This window comes from Pseudophryne corroboree, chromosome 5 (assembly GCF_028390025.1).
Source record: "Pseudophryne corroboree isolate aPseCor3 chromosome 5, aPseCor3.hap2, whole genome shotgun sequence".
In the NCBI taxonomy this organism is placed as follows: Eukaryota; Metazoa; Chordata; class Amphibia; order Anura; family Myobatrachidae; genus Pseudophryne; species Pseudophryne corroboree.
Genome location: NC_086448.1, coordinates 543,021,403 through 543,041,815, shown reverse-complemented (window position 1 = coordinate 543,041,815; position 20,413 = coordinate 543,021,403). Strand labels below are relative to the sequence as shown.

Sequence of the window (20,413 nt, the reverse complement as noted above, 5' to 3'; positions counted from 1 at the left end):
CGCAATTCTTTCATAAAGACCACTTCTGGCCAGACTTCTCCAAACAGTAGATGGGTGTACCTGGGTCCCACTGGTTTCTGCCATTTAAAAAAACTAACTTATATTCAAGATGGCCGATTTCAAGATGGCGCCCATCTTCAGTACATACCCTAAAAGATAGCTCACCTCACCCATACCTTACTGGAGTATTCAGTTTTCCCAGTTCCTGCACAGTTTTTGAAACAAAAGGGTGTACTGCGACTCTTGAATCACCTTGCATGTAACCATACAGTGTGTGTGTGTGTATATATATATATATATATATATATATATATATATAGATAGATAGATAGATAGATAGCACAGCAGTCAGCAGCACTCAAAAATCAGACAGAGAATTGGTCTTAAATGTCAATGTTTCGATGTTGGTTTACAACATTTTCCTCAGGACACTAGCCGTAAGTGCTGCCAACTGCTATGTTACATCTCTAGTAACTATTATTAGTAATACTAGTGGAAGGCATTGGCTTTTTACTATCTATATTGCTTATGGAATGGAGTCCTGCTGACAGCTGTCATTTTGGGGGATACAACAACATTTCCTCGGGATACGACAAACAACAGTGCAGTGTGAACATAACATACATACTTTAAATAGCTTACCCAGCCATGAAACAGCTGCCACAGGTACACCGATCCAGGGTCTGGACCCCGCACTTCCGGTTACAGCCACCTCCCTTTCCTGCTGAATAAAATAGTTTTAAAAGGTTGAAATAACCTTATAAAGCCGTTTAGAGTGCCGCCCTGGGTCCACATATTTATATGCATCTTCTACACTATGTGTTGAAAGACACAAAGACACAGGTGAAGTGGTGTAGCATTGGCGTGTCGGCTCTGGGATATGCTATACATACAGAGTGTGTGTATGTGTTTTTATATATATATATATATATATATATTTATAGATATATAGATATACAAATTAAATAGTATGTGTTTGTGGTGAGGTGTGCACCTGTCACAAAAAAGAATCAAAAGCAACTGTGATAGTGAATTATCTGTATATCTATATATATATATATATATATATATATATATATGCGTACATAATTTTAATCATATTCAAATATACTCTTATCATTACTATAAAATATATAATGTGCATAGTATATACAATAAACATTGTGTTTTTTGTGGGGCCTAATTGGATATGGCGATAAATAAACATGAAAAACACAGTTTTTTCAGGGCCGCAGCACTATTGCAGGTAACTGGATACCCCCCTATGTATATTTTCTGATTATGTCATATTAGCCCATTAAATGTTAATTTTTAAAGCATTCCTTTTTTTTTGGTTCCAAACACAGAAGGTGTGTGTAATTAATAAATATGCTTATTTGCTTAGTAACCAGAATGTACTTCAATCAGTACTGAGCTGGACTTTCTGGACAGGACTAGTAGGATATATTTATTATTATTATTATTATTATTATTAGCATCATCGTTATTATTATTATTATTATTATTATTATTAATTTCTCTTTAATCTGCTAAACAAACAATGTGTAGTCACAATGCAGTTTAATTATATACATTTTCCAGCATTTTACACTTTCTTGCAATATACAACAATTTCTCTAGGGTTCACTGAAAATAAGGATTTATGCTGTTCCTCTAAAATGTGCAGTGCACAACTATCATGATTAAATATGTCTCCTCGAGGCCAGGATTCACCAGTCTGCACATTGCCTACACTAATACATGAAACAAGAAAATCTAAATTCTAACATCTCTTAAGAATTGTATTTCAGAGTAACAAACGCAACCTAGTTTCTAATGCTGTAATGGGCCAGATTCCTTCTAATATTTTTTATGAATGATCAATTACAGAGCTGTCTCTTCTGTTTCATATTAGTTACAATTTCCTTACAAAACCTTGTAGTATGCCCATACAATTGCAGGTTACCATGGTTTATCCTTAACTCATAAAGAAAGTGAAAGGCATGTTTTCAAGATTGTACAGATTCTTAAGGGTCACCTGGGTCTTAGCGATTGTTTCATCAACTTTTATTAAAAAGAGTAAATATATTTATGTATATTTGTAACTTTTTTTTTTGCAGTCACTACTGTAGACATTACAGTTCACTGGGATGCTATGTATGGGAGGCATTTGATATGCCGGCTGTCGGGATCCCGGCGCTCACCATACAGGCGCCAGGATCCCGACAGCCAGTATACTGACAACTAGTCACCCTCTTGGGGTGTCCACGACACCCCTGAAGGGAGCGCGCCACCGAGCCCGCTAGGGGCTCTTTTGCGCTCACCCAGCTGCCTGCATGCCGGCGGTCGGGATCCTGACGCCGGTATGCTGGGCGCCGGGATCCCAAGCGCCAGAAAAACGTAGTAGACCCCTATGTATGGCTTAATGCAATGCGTTATCAGAAGCATCCTAGGTCATAGGTGACTGTTTGATAAATGACAGTAAGGAGCTTTGCTAATACTCCCCCAATATCTTACTAAAAAGTTTGACAATAGGAAAATAAACCGGTAGCTTATAACTGCCTTTTACTCTTCTGAATAGCTTTGTGCTCTTCCTCCATTCATGAAGTGTGCAGCACCTTTAGCAGTTAACATTGTGGGGATTCTGATTGTGCACTTTAGGCTGCTTACCCAATAGTAAAATGCCTGTCACAAGCACAGTTGGGATGGTATCAGGACCCTGGAGCTTGGGATCTCGACACCTACTAGGTAAGTATGCTGTCCCTAATGCTCAAACCCCCTAACCCTCCCTCCCCCATAGCCTAACCCTAATCCTCCCTGGTGGTACCTGAACCTAACCCACCCACCTTCCAGCAGCCTAAACCTAACCCTCCCAATCCCGTAGCCTAACCCTAACCCTCCCACTGCAGCCTTAACCTAACCTCCCCCCAATCCCCCGGGGGCTGACCCTATGCAGCCCTGCATACTTTTATTTGGGATCCCAGGGTCTGGGATTCCGTCACTGGCATTGCGATCCATGACGCCATTCCAGTGCAGATATTCTGAGCAGTGTTGGGAATGCCGACTGCCGGGATTCCAAATGCGGGATCTTGACTGGATGCTGCACAATTGCATTTTATGTGGAGTAGTAACATGCACCTGCACATGTATTGGTAGAAGGTATTCATGCAGCACATGATTTTTGACCCCCCTTGCGCTCGCTTGCAGGGAACACAAATAGAGTAAGCACTATACAACATATGCTACTGCTACCTGTCATAGGATAAGCATTAGTTCTTAATAGAATTTAAAAAGTTATTGTACTAGAATTAAAAATCGGGATCCTGACCGCCGGAATGCCGGCAGCGTGGCGATGGCAAAAGAGCCCCTTGTGGGCTTGCAGTGCTCGCCACGCTGTGGGCACGGTGGCGCGCTCGCGCCATGCTATTTATTCTCCCTTCAGGGGTGTTGTGGACACCCCAAGAGGGAAAATAGTTGTCGGAATCCCGGCGCCGGTATGCTGAGCGCCGGGATCCCGACAGCTGGGAGATCGAGTGCCACACGTTGCTGACCACCTTTGCCAAACATCTTTGTAACAAAATCATCCTTTTAGTCTTCCCCCTTACAACATCTCATTATGTAATGCAAAACAATGCTTCCAATTATAGTAGGCAGTAATTCCCAAATGACATTTACTATATCGCAGCTGGACAATTCCTAAATTCTTACACATGTGCCCATTTTTTTTTTATTTTTTTTTTTAGCAAAGAATCAAAAGTAGAGTACAACTCAACATTTGTCGTCTTTGTGTGGTTATTTGCTAGACTGCAAACAGACGTCTGAGGACCGTACACTACCATTAGGAGCTATTAAGATTTCAAAGAACCGAGAATTCCAGGCTTAGTATTGTGAAAAATTATACATAATTACTTTATCACCTCAATGGGTCAGAAATGGTATGAAATTGTATGCGGCACTTGACATTTTCTCTTTTCAAGTTGTTCCTGCTGGGTTTTTAACCACACAAACAATTGTGTTTGATAGTGTGACAGCGAGACATTTTTAAATAATCCTTTGGTCAATTTGTAAAGTAAAGAAAATGTTTAGTGAGAGCTGTGACAAATGGCTTTTAGAATGAAAGGGGGGTAAAAATCTCAGAACTTGCTACTATACCCAAACTTTGTGATATGCTGTAAGTTTAGTAAAGTGCTTGTAATTCTGTGTTTATTGTAGAAAAAGGACAAATCCTTCTGTGCGCTGCAATTTTTTTTTTTAAAGAGAAACTCTATTCAAGGCTAAAAATGTTAGGAGTTCAAAAGGTTTCTGAGGAGTGTATTGTCCTCAAGTTTCTGGGATGAGCAATGGCTTTAATGGTTCCACACTGCTCTGTTCTCCTCTTTTGCACAGAGCATGCTTCTTAAGGTGGGTACACACTAATAGATATATCTCCAGATCAATTGATCTGCAGATATATCTATGGACCGATCGAGCAGTGTGTTCAGCATACACACTGCCTGATCCGTCGGGGACTGACGTCATGAACTGGGCGGGCGTGTACACACACCCGCCCAGTTCAGCTGTCAATCACCGCCGGTCGCCGCAGCATGTGTACGGGCGGTCGGCCGACCTCCCCGTACACACACAGCGACGCGCCAATATATCGGTAGATATATTGGCCGTCGGCTGTGCTGCGCGGTCGACGCGATACGTCTGTGAACGACGGAGTTCACAGACGTATCGGCCGTACACACTGGCCGACGGTCCCGCGATATATCGGCCCTTCAAGAGAACGGCCGATATATCGACCAGTGTGTACGGGCCTTAACAGGCCAAGCCAGTATCAATGCCCTTCTGGTGAACATTCCATGTGAATGCAGTTGCTGACAGGAAATTATGTCATAGACTGGCTCAATCAGAGAAGTCTAATGCAAATCTCTATAGGTTAACATGGTGGTTGTGTGCAAGCTGCATAACTAGCCATACAAACAATAATATAATATACTGGTAAATTGGCTTATTAAACAAAATGCTAAAAAGCAGCACCTGCACATCTGCCTCCTTGACAGGGACGTGCCTTCAGCCTACATGAAAGCAAGCTCTTGTCAGTCAGGCAGATGTGATTGTACCAGCAGATCAAATGCTGGATCTGCTGGGTAGTGGGCATATATGGGGGCAGGACACAGTGGAGGTTGTGGGCGTTACTGGTGGCGGGACCAGGTGGAGATAGTGTGCATGGCGGCAGACCTGGATCCTTGAGGATCCAGTCCCTTATGGCCATTCTGCAGAGTTCAGCAGCAGTTCCCATTTCAAAAATGGTTTCTCAGCGTAATTTTTTAAATTAAAGATGGCCACCGGGAGCTAATCATGGCTCGCTGCGTCATTGCCCCGCCCCCTATGGCTGGCTTATCTGAGTGGGGCTTAAATAGCCAGTGCCTCCCCAGCTATTGACTTCACTGCACGTCACTGCATTATGGAACTGCCTATAATGACCCAGCTGCTGTAAGGGAGGGTGATAACCTCCTGTGCTATAAGCAATATATAGGAAAAAATAAGTTCACAGCACTATGGGTACAGAGAAAATATATATGTAAACTTATTTTTAAATAACACAGTCCGGCTTGATGAAAAATACCAATACTGTATATCAATTTATTAATAAAAATGTTTGTCCTTTGATTTTGCTATAAAGGGCTAGTTGTGAAACTGTGGGGGAGACTTAGCAAAGATTGGAGACAGAGATATAGTATCAGTCAACCACTCCTGTCATTTTTCAAATACAGCCTGTGAAATGGCAGTTCGATTGGCTGGTACTTTATCTCTCTCCAAGGTTTAATACATCTACCCCCATGAGTAATAAATAAGTTATCTTTAAAAACTTTAAAAAATCTTTACAACTTTATTTACTTTTGTTTTCCAATTCTCGCACACATCCATACAATTGCTTACATAAAAAAATCTGTATAATATATAAGAGACATTAAAGAAATATGTCTATTTTATTAGAAACACAATAGCACTATTTCGCAAGACTGGTTGGTTTAAAAAATAAATAAATAGTATTTTTAAGATATAGTGCTCTATTCCAGCGACCTTGAACACACTAGATTCAACATTTTTCTATAATGTATTATATAATCATGAATTATGGTTTCTTGATGCAAGACATTAGGTTGTCACTTTGATGTTTTCCATGCTTAAAAGATTTACATTTCTTTTTTTGTACATTGTAACTGTCAAAAACTGAAAAAGAATAAGTACATTAGTAGCATGTCTCAAATCCAATTGGTGCTTAATGCATGTACAGCGATTAAAGTGGTACAAATGTATTCACAGTGTAACCAGTGAGGGTTGGATAGAAGTCTTTGCGGTGTTCAGCGCTAGCGATACAGACTCAGACACAATGGGAAATCACTCCAGACACAAAAAGGGCTTTAATGCACTTTATGTCTGGTACCGCAATACAGTATATGTGAAAATGCTTGCTCTTCTGATATTGGTGGTCATTACGAGTTGTTAGCTCGCTAGCAGTTTTTAGCAGCTGTGCAAATGCATTGTCGCCGCCCACTGGGAAGTGTATTTTCGCTTTGCAGAAGTGTGAACGCCTGTGCAGCAGAGCGCCTGCAAAAAAATTTTGTGCAAAACAAGACCAGCCCTGAACTTACTCTTCAAGTATGCGTTGATTCTAACGTTGGGGGGTTGGCTTTTGACATCACACGGCCGCCCAGCGTTCGACCAGCCACGCCTTTGTTATTCTAAGCACTCCTTGAAAACGGTCAGTTGACACCCAGAAACGCCCCTTTCCTGTCAATCTTTTTGCGGCCACCAGTTTGAAAGAAAATGTCGCTAGAACCTGTGCAAGACCACAAAAGCCTTTGTACACGTACGACGCGCGTGCGCTTTACGGTGCATACGCATGCGCAGAAATGACATTTTTTAGCCTAATCGCTGTGCTGCGTACAACGGCAGCTAGCGATCAACTCGGAATGACCCCCATTGTCCTCTTAATGTTTTATAGCTATAGAGATACAACAAAACATTAAATATCATAATGCTAGAAACTGAATAATAGTCTTTAAACTTGTGCAATTAGTTAATCCTGCATAGTCTTTAAACTTGTGCAATTAGTTAATACTTTACATGCAAGACACAAAGGCCCAAATGTATTAGGTCTTAAAAGGAGATTTATGGTAGACTTACCATGGTTAAATCTCTTTCTGCGAGGTACATTGGTTCCACAGGGAAACATCGGGGTGTAGAGATGGATCTTGATCCAGGCACCAACAGGCTAAAGCTTTAGAGTGTCCCAGGATGCATTGGAGCCTCCACTATATCCCCGCCTCCAGGCACTGTGAGCTCAGTTTTGTTAACCAGTCCAATGCAGGAGCAGGTAAAAGAGAAGGTAGATGTTAGTCACATAGAACCACGTTCTCACGACAGGAGAAGGGACTAGCTGCTAATGCCATACAAACCCATAGAAGCTAGGTGCGTCAGGGTGGGAGCCCTGTGGAACCAATGTACCTCGCAGAAAGAGATTTTACCATGGTAAGTCTGCCATAAATCTCCTTTTCTGCAGCGGAGTACATTGGTTTCCACAAGGAAACATTGGGGATGTCCTAAAGCAGTTCCTCATGGGAGGGGATGCACCATCGCGGGTATGAGAACACGGCGTCCAAAGGAAGCATCCTGGGAGGCGGAAGTATCGAAGGCATAGAACCTAATGAATGTGTTCACTGAGGACCACGAAGCCGCCTTGCACAACTGTTCAGCAGACGTGCCTCGGCGGGCCGCTCAGGGAGATCCAACAGACTGAGTAGAATGGGCTTTGATAGCAGCAGGAGCTGGGAGTCCAGCTAGCGCATAGGCTTGTGCAATCCCCATTCTAATCCATCTGGCCAAGGTTTGCCTATTCGCAGGCCAGCCATGTTTGTGAAAACCAAAAAGTACAAAAAGGGAATCTGACCTCTTGATAGAGGCAGTCCTCTCCACATAAATATGGAGAGCCCTTACCATATCCAAAGACCGCTCTTTGGAGGACAAATCAGAAGAGATAAAGGCCGTAACCACAATGTCTTGGTTAAGGTGAAAAGATGACACCACCTTAGGCAAATAACCAGGGCGAGTTCTAAGAACTGCCCGGTCACGGTGAAATATCAAAAAGGGTGGACGTCAGGACAGAGCGCCTAGGTCTGACACCCTTCTAGCATCGGCAATAGCCAGTAGGAACAGGACCTTGACCGTGAGCCATTTAAGGTCCGCTGACTCAAGAGGTTCAAATGGAGACTCTTGCAGGGCATTCAGGACAACAGGCAGATCCCATGGAGCCACAGGAGGGACATAAGGAGGCTGAATCCGTAAAACACCCTGAGTGAAAGTATGAACGTCAGGAATAGACGCAACTTTTCTCTGAAACTACACCGACAAGGCAGAGATATGAACCTTGTGGGAGGCCAGAAGAAGGCCTAAATCCAGGCCTTGTTGTAGAAAAGCCAAAAGTCTAGAAGTACTAAATTTGTAAGCATTGTAATTCTTAACAGCACACCAGGTGAAGTAAGAATTCCAGACCCTGTAATAAATCTGCGCAGATGTCGGTTTGTAGTCCTTCAGCATAGTTTGGATAACCACCACAGAGAATCCTTTGGCCCTCAGAAGTGAAGCTTCAAGAGCCACGCTGTCAAAGCCAGTCTGGCCAGGTCCGGGTAGACACAGGGGCCCTGAACCAGGAGGTCTGGGCATTGAGGAAGTAGAAGAGGATGCTCTATCGATAGACCCTAGAGGTCTGAGAACCAATGCCGTCTTGGCCACGCTGGAGCGACTAGAAGTAGTATTCCTCCTTCTTGTTTGAACTTCCGCAGTAGTGACACTAGAGGGAACACGTATGACAGCCGAAAGTTCCATGGAATTGCCAGTGCATCCACGAATGCTGCTTGAGGATCCCTGGTTCTTGATCCGAAGACCGGAACCTTGTGATTGTGTCGAGACGCCATCAGGTCTACATCTGGTATGCCCCACTTGTCCACTAGGAGTTAATAGACTTCCTGATGAAGACTCCACTTTCCGGCGTGCACGTCCTGATGACTGAGGAAATCCGCTTCCCAGTTGAGGACTCCCGGAATGAACACTGCCGATATTGCTGGCAGATGGCGTTCTGCCCAATGAAGGATTTTTGACACTTCCCTCATTGCCATGCGGCTTAGAGTGCCGCCTTGGTGGTTTATGTATTCCACCGTGGTGGCGTTGGCTGACCGTACTTGAACAGGCCTGTTCTGTATCAGAGGCAGGGCGAGAGACAAAGCATTGAACACTGCCCGCAATTCCAGAATGTTTATCGGGAGCAGTGGTTCCTCCATGATCCACTGACCCTGGAAAGAGTGTTGCTCCAACACCACGCCCCAACCCCTCAGACTGGCGTCCGTAGTCAGTAGGACCTAGTTGGGGATCCATAAGGGACGGCCCCTGCTCAACTGCTTGTCCTGTAGCCACCAGGTCAGCAACAGACGAACCTCCGGAGTCAAGGAGATCATGTGAGACCTGATCCGAGGAGGTAGGCTATCTCACTGGGAAAGGATTAACCTCTGCAGAGGGCGGGAATGAAACTGAGCGTACTCTACCATGTCGAACGCCGACACCATGAGGCCTAGTACTTGCATCGCTGAGTGTATCGACACTCTTGGGCAAGAGAGGAAGTATCTGATCCTGTCCTGAAGTTTGAGGACCTTCTCTGGAGACAGAAACAGCCGTTGACTGTGTGTGTCCAGCAGTGCCCCAGGTGCACCATGCTCCGAGCAGGGACCAGCGAGGACTTCTTCCAGTTGATGAGCCACCCGTAGGAAGTTTACCGTCAGTTGTAGATAACTGAGAGGGACATCATGGGAGTTTGCCAGAATCAGTAAGTTGTCCAGATACGGCAGGATCCTGAATCCCTGGCGATGGAGATGAGCCGTCATCACGGCCATAACCTTGGTGAAGATCCGAAGGGCAGTGGCCAGTCCAAACGGCAGAGCCTGAAATTGATAGTGAAGGTTGCCAATAGCAAACTGCAGATATTGCTGATGCGATTTGGCAATAGGTATATGCAGGTAAGCATCTTGTATATCCAGGGGTACCATATAGTCTTTAAAGAAGAAGAAGTATTGTCGCACAGACGGAAATTTCTTTCAAATTAATCGTGTGTATTTGTTCTTTCCCCGCTTATCATTAAGTGGATATCACAATGTTATCACCGGGGGGTGCTCCTGGAATAAAGTTCAGCATGTAGTATAACAAAAAAGAGAGAAGGTATTCCTTGCTAGGGCACACTCAGAAACAAATGTACTATTATTTACTTATAGTCAACACCCCTCCAAAGGGGGGGTGACCAATAATAGATTAAAATATAATTTTTATTGATATACGTTAAAGCTCACGAAATATGTGCAGGTGAAACAATAATGATAAATACAACAAAAAATAAATAAAAATAAAGTGTACAAAATGTCTGTGAATTAAAAAGCTAAACCACTGTAAATGTGTCTAGTGTCTAGTATTGTATCACTTATTTCTGTGGTTCCATCAGATGTTACTGCGGTTGTTACAATATTATTGCAACTTATGTTAGGGAGAAAAAGAATTTGTTACAATGTACTATGATGACCTCGTTCCTTTATGCCTGACTCTCCTCACATAGTGGCATGGAATATATGCGGTATCTAAATGTTATTGAGTCATAGCACATGTCCATCTCCCAACATGACTTTTTATATCTCAATTGTGTATTTCAATTATTTAATAAATATTTCGGGATGTACACACAGAAAAAGTAATAAATAAATAGATAAATAAATAGATAAACTGCTGCAGTCAATTAGTCAATATTGGATAGTGAGATTTCACTTATAGTACACAGTGGTCCTATATATTTTCAATATTGAGCATCCCCATCAACATTATATATCCTTAGTTGATTGAATGGGATACATATGGAAAATAACCTAATGGGTACACTTTCCATTGGACTAAACAGTGTAATGAGAATATATTGCCGAGTGGCTGAGATAACACATATAATATCTGGTCTATATTGGGAAAATATTCAAATAGTGGGCAGCAAAATTCTCACTAGGCACTGCAAATCTTTAACCTGCGCCCACGTTTTGGAGAGCAGGCTAGTTAATATACCCTAATAATAGTGATCAAATGATAAAGTGGCAGAGATCAGTATCCGCTGCCTCCAATATATAGTATATGATGTACTATACCCTGACGTATGATGCAAAGCTAATAGCAGCGGCGTCTCCCAGTGCTGACAGTTTAAATGTAATTATAAATATACACTTATAGTTTGACCTTATAAGTTGCAGCCGGCATTCCCCGGCTGCCACTATAAAGATATATAGAGAGATGTATTATGTATTAGCAGTAATCCGGCTGGCCGCAGCCGGCGTCTCCCGGATCTCGTGGTCAGACCAGATATGCCCAGGCTGTGTTGTATTCAATAAGCGTAATCCACACCCATATAGATCACAGGATCCGGCCAGCCGGATTACTGCTAATACATAATACATCTCTCTATATATCTTTATAGTGGCAGCCGGGGAATGCCGGCTGCAACTTATAAGGTCAAACTATAAGTGTATATTTATAATTACATTTAAACTGTCAGCACTGGGAGACGCCGCTGCTATTAGCTTTGCATCATACGTCAGGGTATAGTACATCATATACTATATATTGGAGGCAGCGGATACTGATCTCTGCCACTTTATCATTTGATCACTATTATTAGGGTATATTAACTAGCCTGCTCTCCAAAACGTGGGCGCAGGTTAAAGATTTGCAGTGCCTAGTGAGAATTTTGCTGCCCACTATTTGAATATTTTCCCAATATAGACCAGATATTATATGTGTTATCTCAGCCACTCGGCAATATATTCTCATTACACTGTTTAGTCCAATGGAAAGTGTACCCATTAGGTTATTTTCCATATGTATCCCATTCAATCAACTAAGGATATATAATGTTGATGGGGATGCTCAATATTGAAAATATATAGGACCACTGTGTACTATAAGTGAAATCTCACTATCCAATATTGACTAATTGACTGCAGCAGTTTATCTATTTATTTATCTATTTATTTATTACTTTTTCTGTGTGTACATCCCAAAATATTTATTAAATAATTGAAATACACAATTGAGATATAAAAAGTCATGTTGGGAGATGGACATGTGCTATGCCTCAATAACATTTAGATACCGCATATATTCCATGCCACTATGTGAGGAGAGTCAGGCATAAAGGAACGAGGTCATCATAGTACATTGTAACAAATTCTTTTTCTCCCTAACATAAGTTGCAATAATATTGTAACAACCGCAGTAACATCTGATGGAACCACAGAAATAAGTGATACAATACTAGACACTAGACACATTTACAGTGGTTTAGCTTTTTAATTCACAGACATTTTGTACACTTTATTTTTATTTATTTTTTGTTGTATTTATCATTATTGTTTCACCTGCACATATTTCGTGAGCTTTAACGTATATCAATAAAAGTTATATTTTAATCTATTATTGGTCACCCCCCCCCTTTGGAGGGGTGTTGACTATAAGTAAATAATAGTACATTTGTTTCTGAGTGTGCCCTAGCAAGGAATACCTTCTCTCTTTTTTGTTATACTACGTACCATATAGTCTCCAGGGTTCCATGGCCAGTACAGTAGAGTGCAGTGTTTCCATATGGAACTTGGACACTCTCACAAACTTGTTCAGTGATTTGAGGTTGAGTATAGGCCGGAAAGACCCATTGGGTTTTCGGGACTAGAAACAGGGTCGATTAGTATCCTCTGCCTCTCTGGGACAGAGGTACCAGCACCACCAATCCTGTATCCAGGAGAGAACGCACAACCAGTTGGAGAGCTTGCGCCTTCAACGTATCCGAAGGGATTACCGTTGTGCAGAACTGGTGAGGGGGACATCTCTTGAAAGAGACTGCGTACCCGTGAGAGACAACTTCTCGCACCCATGCGTCTGAAGTGGTCTTCAACCAGACCTGGGTGAATCGCAGAAGTCGGCCTCCCACCCTGGGATACCTCAGCGGGAGGCCTGCCACGTCATGCAGCAGGCTTGTCATGTTTAGGAGCAGGCTGACTGGCTGCCCAGGATTGTTTTGCCTTGGGCTTAGTGGTTTTGGGAGCACGAGATTGTCTCGGGTATGCCTGACCTTTTGCTTTCCCTTATAGTCGAAAGGAGCGAAAAGTAGTACCTTTTGCCTTCTGTGCAGAAGGATTAGTATTTGGGAGAAAAGAAGTCTTAGCAGCCGCTAAGTCAGTCATAATTTTATTGAGATCTTCCCCAAATAGGATGTCCACCTTTAAAAGAGAGTACCTCCAAGGTCTTTTTGGAGTCCAGGTCCACCTTCCATGACCTCAACCACAGAATACGGCGAGCCAGGATGGACGTAGTCGATGCCTTGGCCGCCAACACACCCGCCTCAGAGGACACCTCCTGAATGTAATAGGGTGCGGTAGTAATATGAGAGAGGTATTGTCTGGCAGTGTAAGAGATATCCTGAGGCAGCTCTTCCTCTCATGCCTGAACCATGCTTCAATTGCTTTTGCAGCCCAGGAGGCTGCTATAGTGGATCTATGTACAGCACCTGTAAGGGAGTAAATAGACTTCAGGCATCCCTCCACACGCTTATCTGTCGGTTCCATCAGTGAGCTGACAGTGGTGACAGGCAGAGTAGATGACACCACGAGACGGGTGACATGGAAATCCACCGGCGGTGAGTTTTCCCACTTGTTACATAACTCCGAAGGGAGAGGATAGCGAGCTACCATAGTTTTAGACAGGGAGAATTTATATCCTGGAGAAGACCAGCGTTCTTTACGTATATCTACTAAATGGTCAGAATGCGGTAATAAAGTTTTAGTTTCCTTCTGACGTTTAAACTTATCATGTTTCTTAGACACCGTAGTGGAATCCTCCTCATCATCAGTGATCTGTAGTATCTGCTTAATAGCAACCACTAAGTCAGGGACATCAACCTGAGTAGTAGATTCCTTGTCAGAAGCAGTTGTGTCAGTGTCTGACGGGACAGTATACTCCCCATCCTCATCAGAAGAATCTTCTGAGAGATTAGTGGATTGTGAGGAGGAAGTAGCCCGCTTAGATGACCCCGTGACACGAGAGTGACTTGGGGCAGTTTTATGTCTAACCAAGGATTGATTCAATTGCTGCAACTGGGTAGACAAATTATCCGCTCAAGGTGGATATACCATAGGGACAATATGTGGCTACAGTGGCACAGAAGGTCAGATAGGGGGCGTAAGGCGTGTCACAAGCATATTTAACATAGACGAGAATGCCGCTCAAGGTGGCTCCTGATATGTTACAGGAGCTGCGTACTGACTGGGAAATGTATGGCATATAGTACACAGGCCATCATTCAAAACTTCCCCCTCAGCAAATCCTTGGCACATGCTCTGCATGATACAGGAGCGTCCCCGGATTTCCTACCCTTTGTGTTAGACATTTTCAGTGAATTCAACCGGAGAGTGTATGAGTATGATACAGCCAGACAGAGTACAATATTTGCAAATAAATCCCCTAGTATGTGACAGCGCACACAGTACACAACACCTGCGAATAAATCCGGTACAATGTACACAGTACAGAGTACACAGTAATGCGTACACAGTACACAACACCTGCGAATAAGTCCGGTACAGTGTACACAGTACACAGTAATGCGTACACAGTACACATACACTAGCGAATATATCTGGCATGGAGTACACAGTAGAATACACTTAATGGTAAATACTGTGATGCACTATATATGGACCCAGACGCACCTAGGGCCTAATTCAGAGTTGATTGCAGCGGCAAATTTGTTAGCAGTTGGGCAGAACCATGTGCACTGCAGGGGGGCAGATATAACATGTGCAGAGAGAGTTAAATTTGTGTGTGGTGTGTTAAACCTGAAATCTCAATTGCACTGTAAAAATAAAGCAGTCAGTATTTATCCTGCACAGAAAAAAAATTACCCACCCAAATCTAACTCTCTCTGCAAATGTTATATCTGCCACACCTGCAGTTCACATGGTTTTGCCCAACTGCTAACAAATTTGCTGCTGCAATCAACTCTGAATTAGGCCCTAGGTGCGTCTGGGTCCATATATAGTCCATATATAGTGCTGCGATCAACTCTGATTTACCCCCCTAGTCCATTAGGGTACAGAATACATTGATAGCTTAGGCTGGGATATACTGAAAGTGAAAGCCACACAGCAGATACAGGCACACACAGTCACAGTGACAATGCAGATAATTATTTTAGTCAGACAATAAAACTGCACTGGACTAATAAATGTGTGCATGTATATGTGTATATATATATATATATATATATATATGTGTATATATATATATATATATATATATATATATATATATATACACAGTATACATATATATATATATATATATATATATATAAAACAATGCACAGTCTGAGACTGGGTGTATATATCAGAATACTTGTACCATATATTCTGGCACAGGTACACTTGTTCTTAACTAACGCTGTCTTAATATAGACATGTAGAATACTTAAATGTGTGTAAAATCATGGCGCTGATATACAGGCCGATTTACAGAGGAGACCTTGCCCTGCAGTCCCGGAGACCAGTCGCAGCTATTCTTAGAAGATGGCGCCAAGCGTATCAGTCAGGGAGTGAGGGAGAGTGTGAGGCAGCTCCAGGGTGAGAACACCAGCAGTAGATGGCGCCCGGAACTAAGGGAGAGGCTACAGGTCAAGCGCCTTCTCCCCAATGCTAGTCCTCACCACATGGTACTACGGAATCTTAATAAAGTGGGCATTAGTACACCCGACCTGTACTCCTATGTCCTGGTGGATATAGTGGGGTCCCTGCTCGGTTACAGTGTCCATGCTAGCGTCGCAGTCCATCTCCTTAGACTGCAATCAGAATGCTATTTAATGGGTCCCGTCTTGGGACCCTCTTACCTCCTCCCTTCTGTAGCAGCCACGCAAACCAGGAGAGCGTCTGCGACCGTGTGCCTAAGCCGGAGCGTCTCCGCCGTAAGTACCCGGTAACAGAGCCAGCGGGAGTATGTGATGCCACTGGGGAAGTGACGGAGCCACAGCACAGAATGTCACCCTGACATGTAAGTGCTGCAGCTCTTTGAAGTCTTCTAAAAGCTTTTTCAGGGCTGCCCAGTGCAGCCCCCTGTTGAAGTGACCTGGTCTGCAGGGCACCAACTCGAAACTGAGCTCACAGTGCCTGGAGGCGGGGTTATAGAGGAGGCCCCAATGCATCCTAGGACAGTCTAAAGCTTTAGCCTGTTGGTGCCTGAATCAAGATCCATCTCTACACCCCGATGTTTCCCTGCGGAAACCAATGTACCCCGCTGCAGAAAAAGTGATAAAGTGGAGATGGATAAATAGTAATAAATGACTAATAGTAATAAATAGTAATAATCAGCTTCCTATTTGCCATGTAACAGGCTGTGTTTGAAAAATAACTGGAGCTGATTGGCTGGTCTTTCATAAATCTTTATCCATCTCCACCTTATGACTTTTTAAAGCTTAATACATTTGAGCCAAAAGGTCCTACATAGCAGAGTTCTGTGGAATGTGTGGAATGTTTTCTAGTGTATGGTAAATTGCATTGAACTTCAAGAATTGGTTATACTACTTATAAATCTGCTACATTTATTAGAGTACCTAGAAGATGGACACGGGTTACATGTTTGGGCACCCACCTGTAGTGTTCCAGTTATACTTTAGGAACTACAGGAAAACTTTTTATTATTTTTTTCTTGTTTTTTTTTTAACAGATCAGCCTGATGGTCCAGTTAAGGGTTATTTCTAGTTAAGGTACTCAGGTTCTGCTCATTTCAACAGCCATAGGTAAAAGCAACCACTTGCTACCTAAGGGTAGCATATCTTTATACAACTAAGTTGACTTTAGTGCATATCTGAAAGAAATATTGAAGTACTTAAAATACAGTGGGCTCAAACCAATAAGGTGCAAGTGCGAGTTTGTTTCATGAAACTCGCAGACTTCACATGAATATGGACACCCGAGAATTCTCCAATCCAATTAAAAATTCCTATTTGCAGCAGGGGTGTGTGAATTTTCTACAATTTGCGATGTGGGAGACGTGCATGAAAAGTAGAGATATCTTTGTGGACCCCAGAAAAGTGACAATTTAGTTAGCAGAATCATATAGAAGGATGTTAGCGGGCAAATGGAAAATACTAGACACATTTAAAAGGTGTCCAATGGCTGATTTGTTGTTTGTTTTTGTTTGTTTGTTTGTTTGTTTGTTTTAAAGTAAAACAATGTAAAAGTTTAGGAATTTAATTTAATTACAAAGGAATTACTCAAAAAATGCCAAACAATTAGAACACATTGCTTTTGGAGTAATTTGCAACGATTTAAAGTAAAATATACAAAAATGGATCCAAAGCAATCATTTCGGGCTGAAATAAATGCTTTAATTAAATCTGGGGTGCATAATCTAATGAAAAAGTTGATTTGGGGGTAATTTGAGGCCATTTATTTTTTTAACCCCAAAAATGTCAAATGATTGACCCAATTAAGCTAATTAAAAACTTCCAAATGCAGATTCGCCCGTTAAAACATTGCTCACCACTCTAAATCAGAGGGAAAATATCTACCATGTATTCTGTTTTAAATGATAGATTTAGCCCGGATCAATTGCGTAATCTTCGTTCTAAGTGGGAAATTGATTTGGGACCTTTGTCTGATGAACAGTGGCTCCAAATTCTTGGATCCCTTAAATACACTACGCCTTGTATTAGATATAAGCAGGTGTTTTTTTTATGTATTGCATGGAGTATATCGCACTCCTCTAGCTATGCAAAGGGCTGGTCTCAGAGATAACTCTTTTTGCCCCAAATGCCAGACTGCTGATGCCGGGTGCTGGCACTAAATTTGGGATTGTCCTGTAGTTTCCCTTTTTTGGAGAGAGGTGTGGCAAGATCTAACTATGACAGCCCTTTCCCTTCCTGCACTGAATCCTAGTATTTGTATGTTTGGGTTAGACCTTGAAGAAACACACTCAGTCATAGTATATAAATATGTCCTCTGTCTTACTACCCTGGCAAAAGTTGTTATAGCGAGGGTGTGGTTTTCAGCTGACTCACGTAATATAAGCCAGTGGACAGCATTGGTGAACGATGTGGCCAGGCACGAGAGGCACGTGTACAAAATATGTGGATCTACTTCTCAGTTTATGGAAAAATGGGACCACTGGTGTAGCTCTAGGCTGGGCAGGCCTGAATTGTGCATGTAGATAATTTGATTTTACTGCCTATAATAGCGATGTCTATAAATGATAACTCAACACACACTCGCATTGGATACAATAAGTCTATTTATTGATGGCAAATGTTACAGTTAATGTTTCTGTTTGTTTCTTGTAATGTCTTGTTTGTTACAAAACTCAATAGAAAACTACTTGATTTAAAAAAACAACAACTTCCAAATGCATAGTTAGTCATTAGGTAGGCGAGGGGGCGTGTTCAAGGAGTTCTGAAGCAAGTTTTTATTACTTTGACTACTACAATGTGAGTTTGTAATTGGATTGCAAATTTTCGGTGAACATGGCAACTTGCAGCTTGCACCTAATTGGATTGACCCCAGTATCTCAAAAGGGAAATATCATATCCATTTCATTGCCTTGGCTTCTCTTTGTTGCTATAGTTTGCTGAAAAGGTTGGAATTACATATAGTATTTTTGGTTGTACCCTTTATGAGTTGCTTTTGGTTTATTGTAATATATATTTAATATGGTTAATAATATTTAATTTATTGTTATAGGTTCATCATTTTGATGGCCATCTCCATCTCTGCGATGGACAGAGACATTTACAGCATTGTATAATACATAAGGCACATCATTCACTTGTTAGTCGTTTTGCTCTGAAAACAGAATTATCTCATTTTTGGTTTATTGACATTTTCCCAGTTCTGTATGATATTTATAACAAAGCCATAATCTAATGTATAATATTTCTATTGGTGCTGTTACTTCACTGAGTTTTATATGCCGATATTAATATCATCATTCTATAATAATTATATAGCATTTACTTAACAAAATATATTATATAATGAGCAAATTGTACTATTTTTTTTTTTCAGTGTAAAAAAAAAAAAAAAAAGGTCAAGAAATTGAAGCAATGTTGCTGGATTAACCAGACATGATCATATTGTGGAGAAGAACCATGCTGGTGTTAAGAAGAATAAACAACCAGGTAAGTTATACAATTCTATTAACAATCACCTATCATTGCAGGATAATTACTATGTTGCCAGTCCGTTAAATACATATGTAGATACATATGTAGAGCATACGGTTGTGTCTGTGGCCTGCACAATACACATAGTGAAGCAAGAGAAATATAAATGCATACTGTTTATTAACAAGAAAGTCACAAAATTGCAGTAAAGAGCACGTTTCCAGTTACATGATCCAGGAAAGCATCTTGGAGTGAGTTGAGCATATACAGTATAATGTGTTGTAAAATTGCAGACATTACCAGAAAGAACAGTAGAAAGTATGTTAGGTATATAAGTGAGTTAGGGGCAGAGTAGAGAATGATTACTCTGTACTGTATCTGGGTGGCCCATTAAAAAGCTTTGAGAGATATGTGATGCTGAAAGCTGTGACAGTATCTTTATTATGGTATACGTTGGGCAGCTTAACAGCTGCATTCTTGTCATTGTTTCTCTTTATTGAAAATACCAGCTTGCTGCAGAAGTGTCTTTTGTAGAACGATCAGTGTTCCTGGAGAGCTCTTGTCTTGGAAATACTGTATATTATGCAGAAAGTCAAGTTACTGGATGCGCCTCTAAAAATACAAGAGCTTCAACTACCTATTCAAAAATGAAAGTGTAGTTGGTATCAAAATTACACAATATTCTTTTTAGAAGCATCCAGTACTTGTAGGATGCAGCACCAATTGTTCTAGAAATACCTATCAGTAATGCCAGTGTTGCTTGGCTTTTTTTAAATGTATTTTTTCTGTGTCTATACTGTTCGTTCTCTTGCTCTCCATCTCTCTCCTTCTCTTCCCCTGACACTTTCTCCCTATCTTACTCCCACCCCCCCCCCCGTCTCATCCTCTACCAAAGCTCTTTCTCCCTCCCCCAATATCTCTTTACCACCTTCTACTCACTCTGTCTAGTGTACAGTACCTCTGACACAGGTGGGTGGGGTCGGAGGTCATACCAATTGTCACTACATTCCATCTATGGTGGCCAATCCCGGGATCGGTGGGATCCCGGAATTTAGGGCCAAAAATGGCCGGGAAGCTCCAATCCCAGGGAATGAGGGATCAGCGTTGAGCGTCCACAGGATGCTCAGACACTGCCCGGCTTCCTCCTTCCGGGTCCCCAGCGCAGCGTGAGAG

General features: G+C 41.9%; 1 protein-coding gene across 1 annotated transcript in view; it reads left to right on the top strand.

The window, feature by feature from the left end:
- Positions 1 to 20,413, top strand: part of ATXN1 (ataxin 1) — a 455,781-nt gene that overhangs the window by 173,981 nt on the left and 261,387 nt on the right. Inside the window, exon 2 of the mRNA XM_063923210.1 lies at positions 19,143 to 19,255. The gene's annotated coding sequence lies outside the window, so the exon portion shown is untranslated. The remainder of the gene's footprint in view (positions 1 to 19,142; positions 19,256 to 20,413) is intronic.